This window comes from Cyanistes caeruleus, chromosome 3 (assembly GCF_971803275.1).
Source record: "Cyanistes caeruleus chromosome 3, bCyaCae1.hap1.1, whole genome shotgun sequence".
NCBI classification, from domain to species: domain Eukaryota; kingdom Metazoa; phylum Chordata; class Aves; order Passeriformes; family Paridae; genus Cyanistes; species Cyanistes caeruleus.
The window spans coordinates 104,013,488-104,027,947 of record NC_141703.1 but is presented as its reverse complement, the minus strand read 5'-3'; the positions used below and the strand labels follow the sequence as shown (position 1 = coordinate 104,027,947).

The window sequence follows — 14,460 nt, the reverse complement described above, 5'->3', positions numbered from 1 at the left end:
ATTCAGACTGATTTAACTTCTTGATTTTGGGTTGTAGCTTTAGAGGCGATCTGGCTATTTACTCTTAAACTTTTATGAGGAAGTTTCTTAATTTTATACCACAGATCCTCAAGGGAAGGATCTTAAAGGGCAGACATTAAACTAAGCTGTTAAGTTTTCATTTTGCCAATATTTGTAGATACACATAAAAGATAATAATTTAAGTATAAACATTAAAATAGAAAAAGCAGCCTGTACCTACAGTTACAGATATAGATACAGATATATATATATGTATGGCAAGAAACTGTGTAGGAAGGCAAAAATGCATGTTATTACATGGGTTTGGGTACTGTCAGTGTTAAAATTCTTCTTATGAAAAAGTAACACTTTAGATGTTTATTATTCACTGATACAGCCTTCTGTAAGGGTCAAGTTTGTTGATAGGCCTAAACTAGAGATGACATTAGACTACTAGATAAATCACAAACTGTAAGGAAACACCTACTAGAATAATTAAAATAAGAATCAACAGCTTATTAACAGGATGAATAATATAAATAAAATACTCAGCAAGAGTTCATAATGCCATTTGATATCACAGCTGTCTGTGGAAAGAATTTGAACTTTGAAAATAATTAAAAAACAGTAACTAAATAGATCAAATTTGAAGGCAACATCAGTGTTGTGACCTCTATGTATATTTTATCTGGTATGAATAGAGCACTTTGCTGCAGCAGTAGCATAACAGAACAGCAAACCACACTATAATAAGGGACAAGAAAAAGTTTTTTATCAAATACTTGAACCTTCACTTTCCAGCTTTACTCTCACATTACTGTTAGAATTTAATTCTCTTTCTTCACTGCTGCATGATTTCTACATGCTTGGGTTCTACATCCTCAAAAAAAAAAAAGAAAAAAAAAAAAAAAGAAAAAATAAAGTTGCACAAATTGAGACTTTTGTGTACTGAGTTTTCTGTTCCTGCACAATGAATAGACTTCATAGCTAAGATCTTGAGGCATCCTTGGCCTTTCCAGGAGAGTGGATTTTAGCTTTGCATTAACAGTAAATGGCAATCCATAATCTAACATGGCATACAAGCAGTAAAGGTCGAGCCATGGTGCAGGTACTCTCAATTGAGCCCTAGCTCCAGGCTGCTCTTCTGACAGCCACTCTGTTGGTGCAGCTGCATCTGCCACTGGGAGAACTCACCAGCAGGACTGTGTAGTTCACAGATTTCTTTCTGTGATGGACAAAGAGAAAATAATGTATTAGTAGTTGTTAACTTGGACACATTTCAGTAAATCTAGAAGTAATATTTACTCCTGTTATCTTCCTCCTCCTTTTTTTCCTCTCACAGCATATAAATCCTTAATTAAAATGCACATCTACTTCTAATCACCATTTATTTTTCACCTGAAAGTAAAAGCAACAATGCTACTGATATAGTCTGAGTGCTAAACATGTAACTACTTATAGGCTGAGTGGTCACATTTCTCTATTCACTCCACGTAAAAGGCTGAATTATGACTTCATCATCATTTCAAGGTAAACATTGGGCATTTCTTGGGGGAAAGTAGAAATTTAGAAATGAAGTCAGAGGCTTCCTCTTGCTGTCCCTTTCTTCAGAAAGAAGAACTTTCAGCACTTTTTCAGCCAGTGCCTACTCCATATCCCACATATTCCCTGACATTTGAGGGCAATCCTGTAGGTTCACACTGGATAAAATCCCTGTCTCCTTTAAGGTCCTGCTGTTCACTTCCAACAGGCAGGTGACAAAGCAGTTCTGTGCAGAACTGTGTGACCCACAAGCCACTGCCAAGTGCTCGATGAGAAGCCCCTATTTGAACCTGGGAGACTTGTACTATAAGTTTAACATTTTCATCCCCTGAAGACACCTTTAATGGTAGAAATCTCCATTTCAGACCACACAATTGTGGTCTGACACAATAGTGCCTCTAAGACAGAGCTACTAACATTTGGTATTCCTGAATCAGATGTTCTAATCAGCAGCTCTAAATTACATCTACTTAATAGTTTGGAAAGGACCCATGAAGTACCAACTAAAAATCTGATTCCTTAAACGGTATTGATTTCTTTTTTCTTTTATAATCTCCTTCAATTTAGAGGAAGCTTCTTCATTTCCTCCTTTTACATTCTGCAGCTAATTAAAAATTGGTAAGGAAAAAGCTTCACAATCCTCCTCACCTCTGCCAAATTGCAATAGTCTGTTCCTCCTCTGAAAAGACAGTCTTAGAGATGCAGGGATCAATTCAACACAGCAGTTTTTACACCTTTGCAAAAAGGATTTCCAACATAATTTAGCTCAGTTAGAGATTATTTAAAGCTTACTCAGCATAAAATGCTATAACATTTACTTCAGCCCAGAAAAGCAAGCAAATAAAGACAAGAAGAGCCAATATTCCCTAACTCAAAATCAAACCGGCAAGTTAAAATGCTTTCAGTTTCCAGGATCCAAGGGAAGCTCTGTGCCTATTAAAGTCACTGGCAAAATTCCCATCAAATTCTTTACAATCAGAATTTCACACACCTTCTTCTGCTAACTGATCACATTTAATCACAGCATCATAAAAGCTCATGGTGTTTTCCATGTGATTCATTGTAACATTCAGCCATTCCTTGAGGCTAACCTTCTTTTTAGAATAAATAACCACATTGTTCTTTCCCTTGTTCCAGAAGATTTTTTTTTTTTTTTCAGAGCATTTATATTTTAACAAAAGGAAAAACTTCATCTCTGTTTTGGAGAGGAAATGTATATTTCCTAAACATGAGGGCCAAATCCTCTGCTCCGTAATTTAAAGAAACTCAATGATCAGGCCCACACATTCTTTATTGCTATCTAGCACTATACTGCAATTTAGAGTGAAAACTGCTAACTTGTATCATCAGGTCAATTTATGTATTATCAGACAAAACTGATGTCTACAGTGAATTATGGGTACAGGAGTCATTATCTTCCCAGAGCACCTTGAAAACGAGATGCCTAATCTCAGTAATGTAAGTTTCCTGGTTAAATAAATCCCTTGTGCTTAGTAATTCTGTGCATTTATAGAAAAGATGTCACCCCCCCACATACACCTCCTTAGACTTTGAAAAACATTTTAAATCCTCAAGGGGATTTGAATCCTCACTAAACAGAATTGATTTCTGTACTTACTAGTTAGTATTCTTAATCACACAGTTCATGCATTTTTGTTATGTAATGGATTGGGAAATTCAAAGAACCAGCCTGTTCTGCAAACATTTCATTTTCCATCACCTCACCTCTCTTTTACTTTGAGGTCTCTTTTTTTTTTTTAATATCAAGATGACAGCACCCTGCTGGAAAGAGCTCAAATCAGTGTTGCCCTCTAAGTTAGCAGCCACCCAGGCCTTCTGGGAGCAGCTAGACCAGAATTTGGAAAGGCTAGCAGAGTTTTTCCAATCCACTCTGCAAGAAAGATTACCTCTCCACTCCTGCCTATGAGAATTCAGGTTAAAGCCTGTATTCATCTATTTTTTCCTTGAGAGCATGATCCAAAGCTAAATGAAGCCAAAAAGAATCCATCTATTGATCTGAGCATTTCTGGCAATTTAATTCAGAGTTCCTCTACGAATTTATTTGTTACGTACGATACAGCCTGAGGACACATCTTTGTCGGTGACAGGACAGTGGGACTGAGTTCACCCTCAGCAGATTTGCTGAGAACACCAGGCTGTGTGGAGCTGGGCACATGCTGGAGGGAAGGGATGCCATTCAGATGGGCCTTGACAAGCTCAAGAGGTGGGGCTGTGTGAACCTCATGAAGTTCAACAAAGCCAAGTGCAAAGTCCCACACCTGGATCTAGGTAATCCCAAGCACAAGGACAGGCTGTTAGGAGAATGGACCCAGAGCAGCCCTGGGAGAAGGACTTGGGGGTGCTGGTGATGAGAGGCTGGACATGCCCCGGCCGTGTGCGCTGGGAGCCCAGGAACCCCCCGTGTGCTGGGCTGCATCCAGAGCCCCGTGGGCAGCAGGGCAGGGAGGGGATTCTGCCCCTCTGCCCCTCTCTGCTCAGACCCCACCTGCAGGGCTGCATCCAGCCCTGGGCTCCCAGCACAGGAAGGACAGGGAGCTGCTGGAGCCGGGCCAGAGGAGACACCAAGGGGATCAGAGGGATGGAACAGTTCTGCCGTGAGGAATGGCTGAGAGAACTGGGATTGTTCAGCCTAGAGGAGAAAAAGTTCTGAGGAGACCACAGAGCACCTTCCAGTACCTGAAGGCAGCCTAAAAGACAGGCAGAGAGTTTACAAGAGCATGTGGTGACAGGAAAAGGGGAAATAGCTTCAAACTGACAGAAAGTAGGTTTAGATTTGCTGTTACTTGTTGTGAAATTCTTCCTTGTGAGGGTGCTGAGGCCTTGGCACTCAGAAATCCACTGAGAAAAGCTGTGGCTGCTCTACCCCTGGAAGTGTTTAAGGCCAGGTTGGATGAGGATCTGAACAACCTAGAGGAAATTGTCTCTGCAGCAGTGGGGTTGGAATGAGATGATCTGTAAGGTCCCTTCCAGCCCAAACCACTCTGTGATTCTATGATTCTAGGACAATCTATCCTATCTTGCCCTCAGTTCCTGTGGCCATAGACACCTACTCCTGGTCTCAAGCACTGCCCTATCTTCAGGACATACCCACAGATGGCTTCTGACAGCACCAGGCTCTGAGTGAAACAGGAGCTAGCTGCTTCTCACAGCCCACCCTCCATCCCCACCCCTCCATGAGTAGTCTCTCAGCAGAATGTACTATTTTGTCCATACTACCATATTTTCTGCTGTTTTCAGGGCCGGACCTGGCTCTTAGCCTGCCAGTTCAGATTTACATCTGCCTAAATTTGTAGATGCAATACCAAATTAAAAATATTCTTCTGTCCTCAGGAATCTTCCCCGACACTCTGACACTCTCATCAAATCAGGAGGATGGCAGACAGTGAGGCTACAGCAGCATCTGGAATAAAAAATAGTAAAGCTTAACAATTACCCTGCTGAACTTCTGGTTCCTGGCTCGTGTTCTCATTTTCTTATCAGGTTTGTGTGAGACTCCCCATTTTGGAAATCAAAATTAGGAACTCAGAAATTCCCCACTTAGTTTTCATTTACCCATGGATTTTTAGCTGATTTAGATACTCACCTGCTGCCTGCAGCCTGTACTTTTATAGATCATTCTCAACAAATTCTGCTGACAACTAACACATTTTGGTTGCACTAATTCTAACTTAGATTCAGGGGCTGTATAAAACCATTTTTCTGATAAAAAAAGCAATTATTTTATACAGCCTGAGAAGACCAGCAATCCACAGCAGTTATACTTTCAGGAGTACAACAGTGCAACTGTTGCTGTTGTGTCAAGTAAAGCTCTTCTCTAAAACTCTGCAACTTGGGTTTCAACATCTACTTCGAAAAATCCAATGAGATTCTAATATTCTAGACCATTTCTGAAGTGTGAGTACCAATGCACCCAAGTGCAACAAAATTTTCTTGAAAGACAATGGCATAAATATTTAAGGGCTGCAAATATAGTCATGAGCTGGAATAGACCACATAAAATAGTTCATGCTTCAGCAAGTAATAGATGCTGCCCACAAAGCACTACTTCCCACCTTGCTGTTTTACACATTGCTGTTTTACACAGCTTAACAGCTCCACACTCTTTGGATGGAACATTTATATTCCTTGAAGTTGCTCTGGATAGATCCTGAGCTGGTGGATATTAACAAAGCTTTGTATTTCTCATCTGGGCTGTGCCAGCTGATCCAGTGTCCCCAGGCAGTCACACCCAGGTAGCTGATCCTTAGGACAGTGTTATTTTTCAGAGGCAAGGAGACATCAACTGATGCAGTGGCAATTTGAGCTGTTTACATCCCTGTGCACGTGACTGCAGAGCCTCCAGCTTGCAGTGTCCTCGTTTTTGACTATCCACGACCCTGCTACACTGTCTTACTGCTTCTCCATGTGTTATAGCACTTCCCATCACTTCTACAAACATACTATGCCATGTGAGAGACAAACTGTATTTGCCTTTTATGGCCCCTTTGAAAAAATGGCAGTTCTCATGCCCGATGGCAACTCACGACTTTATGTTCCTCCAAAATATGACCCGTCTGTACCAGCTATTACGGGCTTTTATTAAGGTAATCAAGTATGCAGAAGAAGCCAATGTTAAGGGGAAAAAGTTCATACACTACTGTCAGGACATGTTGTGAGAACAACACATGGCTGGTGTGTTCTAAAATATTTAGGGAAAACAAAATTTAAATTTGATTATCACATCCCATCAGTAAAAAATTGCATTGGCTACACACTGTCTGCACCAGTCACATTAAACCAGGCTTATACAGTGGGAACAGTAGATGCCATCTGCAGCCCTAGAATAATCTTGGCAGCACACCAGCACTCTCATTTCTGTGGAGAACAGCCTTGCTTGCTGTTGCTGAGTCCTCATGGTACCTCAGATGGCCAAATTGTCTCAGAGCTAGTAACTGGATATTATCACTCATTTAAATCATCCTAGTTAAACGAGATGCTTGGAGTTGGCAGTTCCAGAAAGTTTAAAAAGGTTGAGCAGGGTAACCTTTCTTGCCCCCATGCCCTGATTTAGCAGAACATGATTACCTCAGGCAACTGACGAAAAGCCTGTGATGGATAACTTGAAAACTGGAACATACATTAAAAAAAACAAAAACAAAACAAAAAAACAAACAAAAAAAACCCCACAAAAACCAAAAACTATATAAAAAAGCCACAAAAGAATACAACAGAAAAACCTATTGCTGAGGAAATTTCAGTGTTGTTTCACTTTAAGTAGAACAGAGTCTTTCAGCAGGACAACTAACATCATTCTAAAGAATTAGATGGATTGAGAGTGGAGACAAGGGAAAATGCATGGCAGTATTTCTGTGTTTGAATAGGAATTTCAACCTGGATAGGCTAATTTCTTTTAATTTAGAGAGCAAGAAACAATCAAGACAGTTCTTGAGGAAGACTGGCATCCAGCAATCTGCAAAAAGGGTATGGACAACAGGCACAGTTACAGTTCAAAGGCTTGTACATCAAAGAGTGACCCATTCCCCTGTGACTATCCCTGCTCCTATTTCACTCAAATTCTTCAAAGTGGGATTCAGTGGAATAGATGACTGGTTTTTTTAATCCTGGATAACCATGTAACAGCCAAGATTTACTCTAACTATTGAATCCACATGTAGTTCAAAACCCTGTTACCCTCATAACATCAAAAGGAAAACACTGTTGTATGCAAAAATAATTGTCAATTAATAAACTCCAAATATGCATCAAGAATAGCCTAGTGAATCACACACATTGGTTTAGTGCTACAAATGTCTAGAAGAAGTTTTACCCAGGATAGTGGGTAGGTGGGACTTCAGAGGTGGTGCTGCTGGCCATCTCTTCCCACCTTCATCACAAGTACTCATGGTGCCAGTGGTATCAGACCTAAAACTTCACAATCTTTAGCACAGTTATCCTTTCAGTGTCCCCGTGGCAGGGAATGTAGCACCACACCAATGTTACCATGAGGTTGAGTTTATTGCCTGTATCACTAAAAACAAAAAAAAAAAAATACATGTCACCTAGCAGTCACTGAGGAGGGAATGTCTGAAGTCAAAATGCTGATTTTCAAATCTGTGGTTTCAGTTGCTTCCTCACTCTTAAGATGCTTAAAGATACTTAGAAATGTAAAGTCTGTCTGTGCAAAAATTCAGACACTAGACTTCTTGACAATATTTAGCAGCTAGACAGCTATCCTACATTTAAGCTAAATCAGGATCTATAATTTATGCATTCATGTTCCTACGAGATCTCTGCAATTAATCTGACTGCTTTCTTCAGAGCAACCTTACCCAAGGAAGCTTTGTAGAGAATAAGGGTAGAGTGGACAGGACTTGCCCTTCTTGCTGCCACCCACCAGTCAAAGCATCCTTTCTCCTTAGGGTTCAAATTTTCTTCTTGTTTTCTGTTCTCTTCCATGTGATATCACCACACCAGGTGACTTTCTCCTTCTCCAGAACCTTGAATCAACTATTCTTCTTTATGCAGATTAATTAGACACCAGTGGAACTAAGGACAGGTGTGTATAAATGTGTGTTTGTGCATGACTCTTTGGCCTGGTTGCCAGAGCAGTCACTTAACAGAGGATACAAGTGGATTCCCCAGTCAGAGCTTCACTAAACATTAAATATTGATTTCACTGCAGTAGAAATGAAAATGGTTGCAGTGAGTAAAATAGAGTGTTTTGGAGGAGTGGCTTTGTGTGCTCAGGGAAGAAGTCTGCAGAAAACCAAAATTTGAACCACAAACCAGAGTTGTAAATCTGTGTACTGAGAATCCAGCAAAGATACTTCTTCATCCTCAGAATGAAACTGGAAACATTCTAATTTTGCTGTTAATTTGTAAACTGTGCAAAATTGCCAATCTTATTTTCTTTATTACTTCTGTGTGATCTCTTGAGGAGCAAAGGCTGGCATACATCTTACTCTGTCATCTCCCTCTGCTCACCACTGCATTCCTCCCTCCAATCTCTGGGAATTTCCAGGAGAGAAATGGTGAGGGTGAGGAAGGAGCCATTTAAAAATGACAGTGGCAAAGCCAAATGCATTTTTATCATTTGATTTTTAGTAGCTTGCTGCTGTGTGTAAGACTAACCACAGGGAAGTCGAAACATTTGGTAACCAGTGCCTTGGTGGAAAAACTCAGTTGTATTGAGTGGATACAGGGAATCTTATTTGAAAGAAAATGATGGCACTACAGGAAAACTGAATAGGAGGGGATAAATCTGTGTGCACATATCCTAGTCCAGAACACGAAACTTTCACTGCTCCTGCAAGTGGTGCCAGGCATAGCCACAATTTTGCTGGGTGTCAGCTTACACTTCCTTAAGGAAAATGTATTATTTATCTCACAGACACCAAGAAAGCCATAATATATTATTAAGGGATTAGGTAGTCAAAAAGAAAAAAACACACTGTCAGGGCTGGAATTACATTTCTGAATATGACTAATAAAAATTTCAGTCACTGCTGGAGATGGGATACTCATCTGCTCTTGACCAAACATCTCAGTACAATGTGTCTGCTTGTGTGGTCTTAAGCACCCCAGAGATGCTTTCCCATTTTCAAATGGTATCCTACATCTCCATGTTACCTGTAGATTTTGTACAAATTTTGTACTAATTTGTAGTAGCAGAAGATAAAATAAAGTCCAGCCTACAAAAAGAAACTGGGAGCATTTTCTTTTAGAAATAGAACAAAAGCTAGGAGAAGGGAAATAGATCTGTAGCAAGAGTTTTCAGTGGAAACTGAGACAAAAATACCATGTAAAAACATTCAATGCATATCAGAGCTGTCCTAATCGTCCAGATTTTCATGTAGAAACCCTACTTAATCTGACAGAAAGATATAATGGAAAATTTTTAAATCAATTTAACACTTTCAGGATTAAATGCATAGTTTTGTGGCAGAGAAATCTTTGTGCTTTTATACATACATACACACACTGGGCTCCATAAACTGGTTTGTGGCAACATCTAGAAAACCTACAAACACAGATTTTTTTAAAAAATTAAAATACATGTTATATTAATGGACTTCTCTTTACAAAATTAAGAACTGCTCTGCAGTGGCATCTTTACAGAAAAACCACAGTACACTTGCTATTTGAGCATTACAACTTTGGATTTGTAGAAACTCAAAAATCATTGAAAAACTACTGCAGTCATAAAATTCTGCTAAATCCAAGTGCACAGATTAAACAGAAGTGTCTAGAAAAACTGCCAAAGCATCCAAGTGAAAACAAACATGAGGGAGATATAATTACAAGGGATAACAAGACTTTGGTTGTAATCTCTTACATGTATTGGTATTATCAGCTGAATCTTTGGGTAGGTCTTATCCAAAGGCTGCTAAATGTTAATGAGGGTATTGCTTCTGACTTTAATAGGTTCTGAACTAAATACTAAACCATTTCTGTTGTGTGATGTGAAGCATAGTGTATGAACATAAACCTTGCATGTCATTAAGTATCAAAACCAATGTCTCATTATTATTTATTTTTAATGTAGCAGAAATAGCCTTTTCAAAAATAAAGACTCCATATAACAAAATTTTCAGCAATTTTCTTGAGTCCATGCACTTAGACTCTGGCTTAGATGTAAAGTGAAGCAATTAATTTCCTCTGCTTGGCAGGTGAACAAAACTCTTGCAATGCAACTTTGACTTTCATTTTAGTTGCAGTCTGTTATTGCTAATGAAAAAAAAAATACTTCCTAGCTTTTCTACTGTATCAGCTGGATAAATTGTTAACACTTAAGAACTCCCCAGGCAGTAATGAATGACAGAGTTTTCTCTGTTATCCCTGATAAAGTTTAGGATATGGAAAGCAGCTTAATCCTCTTTCTATACTCTCCCATCTGTGCTTTAGAGCTACACAGTAAATTACTACATACTTAAGCACTGCTTCAGATGCAATTTCATATTTTCAAAGCTGAGATAATTTTACTCCACAGTGTATTTTTTAATCTTTGTAAAAAAAAGTAAAATGTTGAAGGAAGCCAGGTCAGATAAAACTGTTGAATTTAAGAGATGGGTGGTGGTTTTCAGTGAAGTAAACCTTTTATAAAGGTTACTTGGAATACAGAATTAAGCCGGACAAATTACTTTGTTTACAGAAAATCTGCAATGTGAAGTGTTAAGGTTTAACTCAATTGTAATCTGCTGTTAATTATTAAACAGGAATAGTAGCTAACAAATATAGTTTGAGGCACTCTTTACTGTACCCTAAACATGCTATTGCCTGTGTCTAATATCTTTGATCCTGCTTTCATTTTGCAGAATGATTTTACTTGGTACAGTTTTGCCATTAACCTGCTCAGTCACAGTTAGGGCTCATTTCTTTCTCTGTGAGGAAAGCTTAAGTTTTGTGTTGGAATTCTCCATGTTTTATCAGATGTGCCTTTTGCTGCTGTCTAATCATTAAAGATAAAGGGACTGATTTAGTATCTATTGGAGTAAATTGACTGACTCAGTTCAGAGGCTGAGCATAAGCAGCTGCTCCAAGAGTAGAAGTGAATGCAGTGAGAGATATTTTATAAACTGCTCTATCTTGCATTTTTCTGTCTCCACATAAAACCCCACATTCAGTAAAACTGAAAAAATCCAGTCAGTCCAGTGTCTTGCTCAGGTCACCATATGGTTGTAGTACAGCTGGTTCATGTTAAACCTTTACAAAATAGAGATTATACTTAGAGGAAGCAGCATATACTTTGAAGAATCTGCAGCCAGAGTGCAGCATCTAAAGCAGCCAGCCACAAATCATCTAAACACTCTGACAGAGAAAGAGTTCCTGTGTAACCCTTTGTTACTTTGAATTTCAAAATATCATTTTACTACCTATCCTATGTCCTGGGACTAACCTGAAGAATAGAGGCCATCCCACCTGGTGACCTAAACCCAGCTAAGCAAACATCTGTCACTTTACAACCAGATTATGACAATCCAGCACTTTCTCTAAAAACCTGTCAATTGCTTCTAAAACTAAAAGTTGTCAAACCTGAGTTTAATCTCCTAATTCTGGGTGGAGAAAAGAGACCATAGATTTTTCTGTGGGGCCAGATAATCCAGCTCTGCAGAGAGCATCCTGATGACATTGAAACAGAGACACTTCCCTCTGCGTATTCCCAGAAGAAACTCCTCAATTTGTTCTATTTTCTTTAGGCCCTTGCCAAGTGCTGGCTGCTGGGATTGCAAAGGAACAGGGCCCCATCTCCATCACCTGACCCACACACATCTGCTCCTCTAGTGTGGTGAGCTAGGAGCGCCTGGGTGGGCAAACCTGGATTTGTGCTCACCAGTGGGAGAAGTGACTCATGGAGTTGAAATGAGCTTGGTAATGACAAAAAACTACCTATTGTGGGTAAATTGCAATTGCATATTGTTGAAATAATAGTGAAGTGGCACAGCTATGCTACTGTAATGATGGAAGTTTCCGAAAGCTCCTGAAAATATAATAATACCTATATATAAGGCATTCATGTGGTCTTTGTCCCTTTGGGTAGCTGGTGTGATGTTATCAGTAGAGACAGTAATCCAAGGGATCACGTAGGAGAAGCAGGGACAGGGTCTATACCCTGCCTCTGTGAGGGAGGGAAAGCTCACTTCAAAGCTGGTGCCTCAAAAGGCGAGAGAATGGGTAATGAGAGAATTACCTTGAGCCTGAGAAGGCAGAGGAATAGAGAGACCTACTGGCAGCATCCTCCCCCTGCTTTTCTCCACTCCTTGCTCCCTAGGCTTCCCTTGGGAACCCTGACAGCAGCCCCCAGGGTCTGCCCCCTGCACAGTCCTGATCCCCCAGGGAAAGAATTCAGCCCCCTCCGTGCCCAGGGGGGCTCTGGGGAACAGCAGGTGAAACAAAAAAAGGAGGAGGAGGAGGACCTGGCTAATCTTCTGCAGTTTAACCTGAACATCGGTTCACAAAATTAAACAACAGATGCTTCCCAAGGGCATGACACGTAGAGGCCTCCTTGAAGTAGGGGAACAGCTTAAGCCTTCCAGCTAAGGCTGACAGATTTTCTGATAACAGAAAATGAAGCAATCTAAAAATATGCTCTTCCAGCTACCCGTACAATCAGTTACAGGTAGATCATAGCATATTTCATAAATGTCAAAGCAAGCTGTCCTGACATCATTAGTCCTTTATTTTAGACACTGATAGAAGGAGATAAGCTAATTATTTATGACTATTTAAAGGACAAACAAAGCACAGAATAAGATTGATAGGAATACCCTTAATAAACTGATCAAAAGATAATTAATGACTTCCAGTTGTTTGGGGTTTTTTTAAACTTCTTGTGGCTATGATACTTTTTGACTATATGTTGTTTATACTGCTCTAGGCAGTAATGATTTAGATACAAACAGAGAGCAAGCAGGCTAAAAGTTAGCTAGTTTTTAGTTTTCCAATAGAAAGATAGAAATACCATACTTGGTATAGTAGACATTAAGTTTAGGTCTTAGGTGCAAATATAGAGCAAGACATATGGCTTTCTTAATGGAACAGTAACATGAGTTCGCCTTTTAGTGAATTTGTGTGTGAGCTTGAAAATCCTTGTAAACAAGGTAACTGAGATATTTTGGAACTGAGCATCCATATAAACTGCTAATGAAGTAATGCTGGAACGTTCTGAAACGTGTGAAGCTACTGCTTGAATAACATTGTGACTGCAAACACCACAATATAGGAGAGATATAAATGAAATTCTCAGTGTCTCCAAAATAAGAAGTATTCACATAAATTGTGGAGCAAATGATTGGAACACTAGTAAACTGCATGATTTAGGCATAAAAGCAGCAGACATTTCAGTTACAGGAGGATATATATATATATTTGTCAAGTCTTGGGAATACATTGAAATCCTGCCCAGATTGCACAGGTCTTCTTAATTATAAAGAGCAATGTTCTTTAAAACAGTGTTTTACTTATATGTTGCTATGTCAACCATCCAAGTATACCATATTTCCTAATTTTATAGTAATATTCATGGAACTGTTTAGAAGGCAGACCTGTATCCAGTAGCCATCAGAGAGATTCACCTGGTCTGCCATTATCTGACAATCAACACCCCTTCACTGGGGCTTGAGATATGGACAGCCAGAACCTCACTGTTAAATCAGGATCTCTGTAATGAAAAGGTGAAATAACATTTAACAATTGAGTAAAAAGACAAGAAGGTTGTGGTAAACCTGTGAAGAGAATTTGTGCTTTTTTAAAGGAATATTTTTGCTTCCTCCCAAAATACTTTCAAGGAAATACTTATTTCCTAATCAGCTTAGTCATAAGTCATTATTAAAAGCACTAGTCTTTTCTTTTTTTCCCCTTGTGAAAAGAAAAGAAAAGAAAACAAAACAAAAACAATTATGTGAAACATAATTGTCATATATAAATTACATAAAGGTCATTTGTTCTCATGAGTGTGTCTAACTGGGCCAAAATAGTATTACCCATAAATATCATAAAGATTGTAACCAGCATTTGAAAATATTGGTGTAACCAGCCAGGGACAGATTATATTCATTCTTACAAAGAAGAAGAGTAACAAGAAGGAAGGGGAGGGTGGAGCTGCTGGAGGAAGAAGGAGCAAAGAAGAACACAAGGAGGCTCCATTCATTCCCTGCCTTGAGTTTCCTTGCAGACACAAGGCCCAGCCTGGTTTTGCTGCATTGTAGAAATGTCAGGAGTGCTGAGAGCAGCATCCATCATTTCAGCAGGGAGGACAGGGCTCTGACCCCATTCCCTGGTGCACTGGCCCACAGAGCTGGCTGTGTATGGATGCTGGCTGTGTCTGTGCACTCCATCAGGGAAACTCTGCCAGGGGCCTTTCAGGAGAGCTGTGGAATGTTGTCTGATTCCCTCTGCTCCTTGGAAGTGGGGTAGCTAGTA

General features: G+C 39.6%; 1 protein-coding gene across 4 annotated transcripts in view; it reads right to left on the bottom strand.

The window, feature by feature from the left end:
- Positions 1 to 14,460, bottom strand: part of SAMSN1 (SAM domain, SH3 domain and nuclear localization signals 1) — a 119,690-nt gene that overhangs the window by 84,287 nt on the left and 20,943 nt on the right. For 2 of the 4 annotated variants that reach the window (XM_086883496.1, XM_086883497.1), the window contains 4 exons: positions 13,584 to 13,699; positions 4,866 to 4,963; positions 2,191 to 2,276; positions 1,195 to 1,225 (listed from right to left, as the gene is read on the bottom strand). The gene's annotated coding sequence lies outside the window, so the exon portion shown is untranslated. The remainder of the gene's footprint in view (positions 1 to 1,194; positions 1,226 to 2,190; positions 2,277 to 4,865; positions 4,964 to 13,583; positions 13,700 to 14,460) is intronic. The other 2 variants (XM_086883498.1, XM_086883499.1) reach the window with 1 other exon arrangement.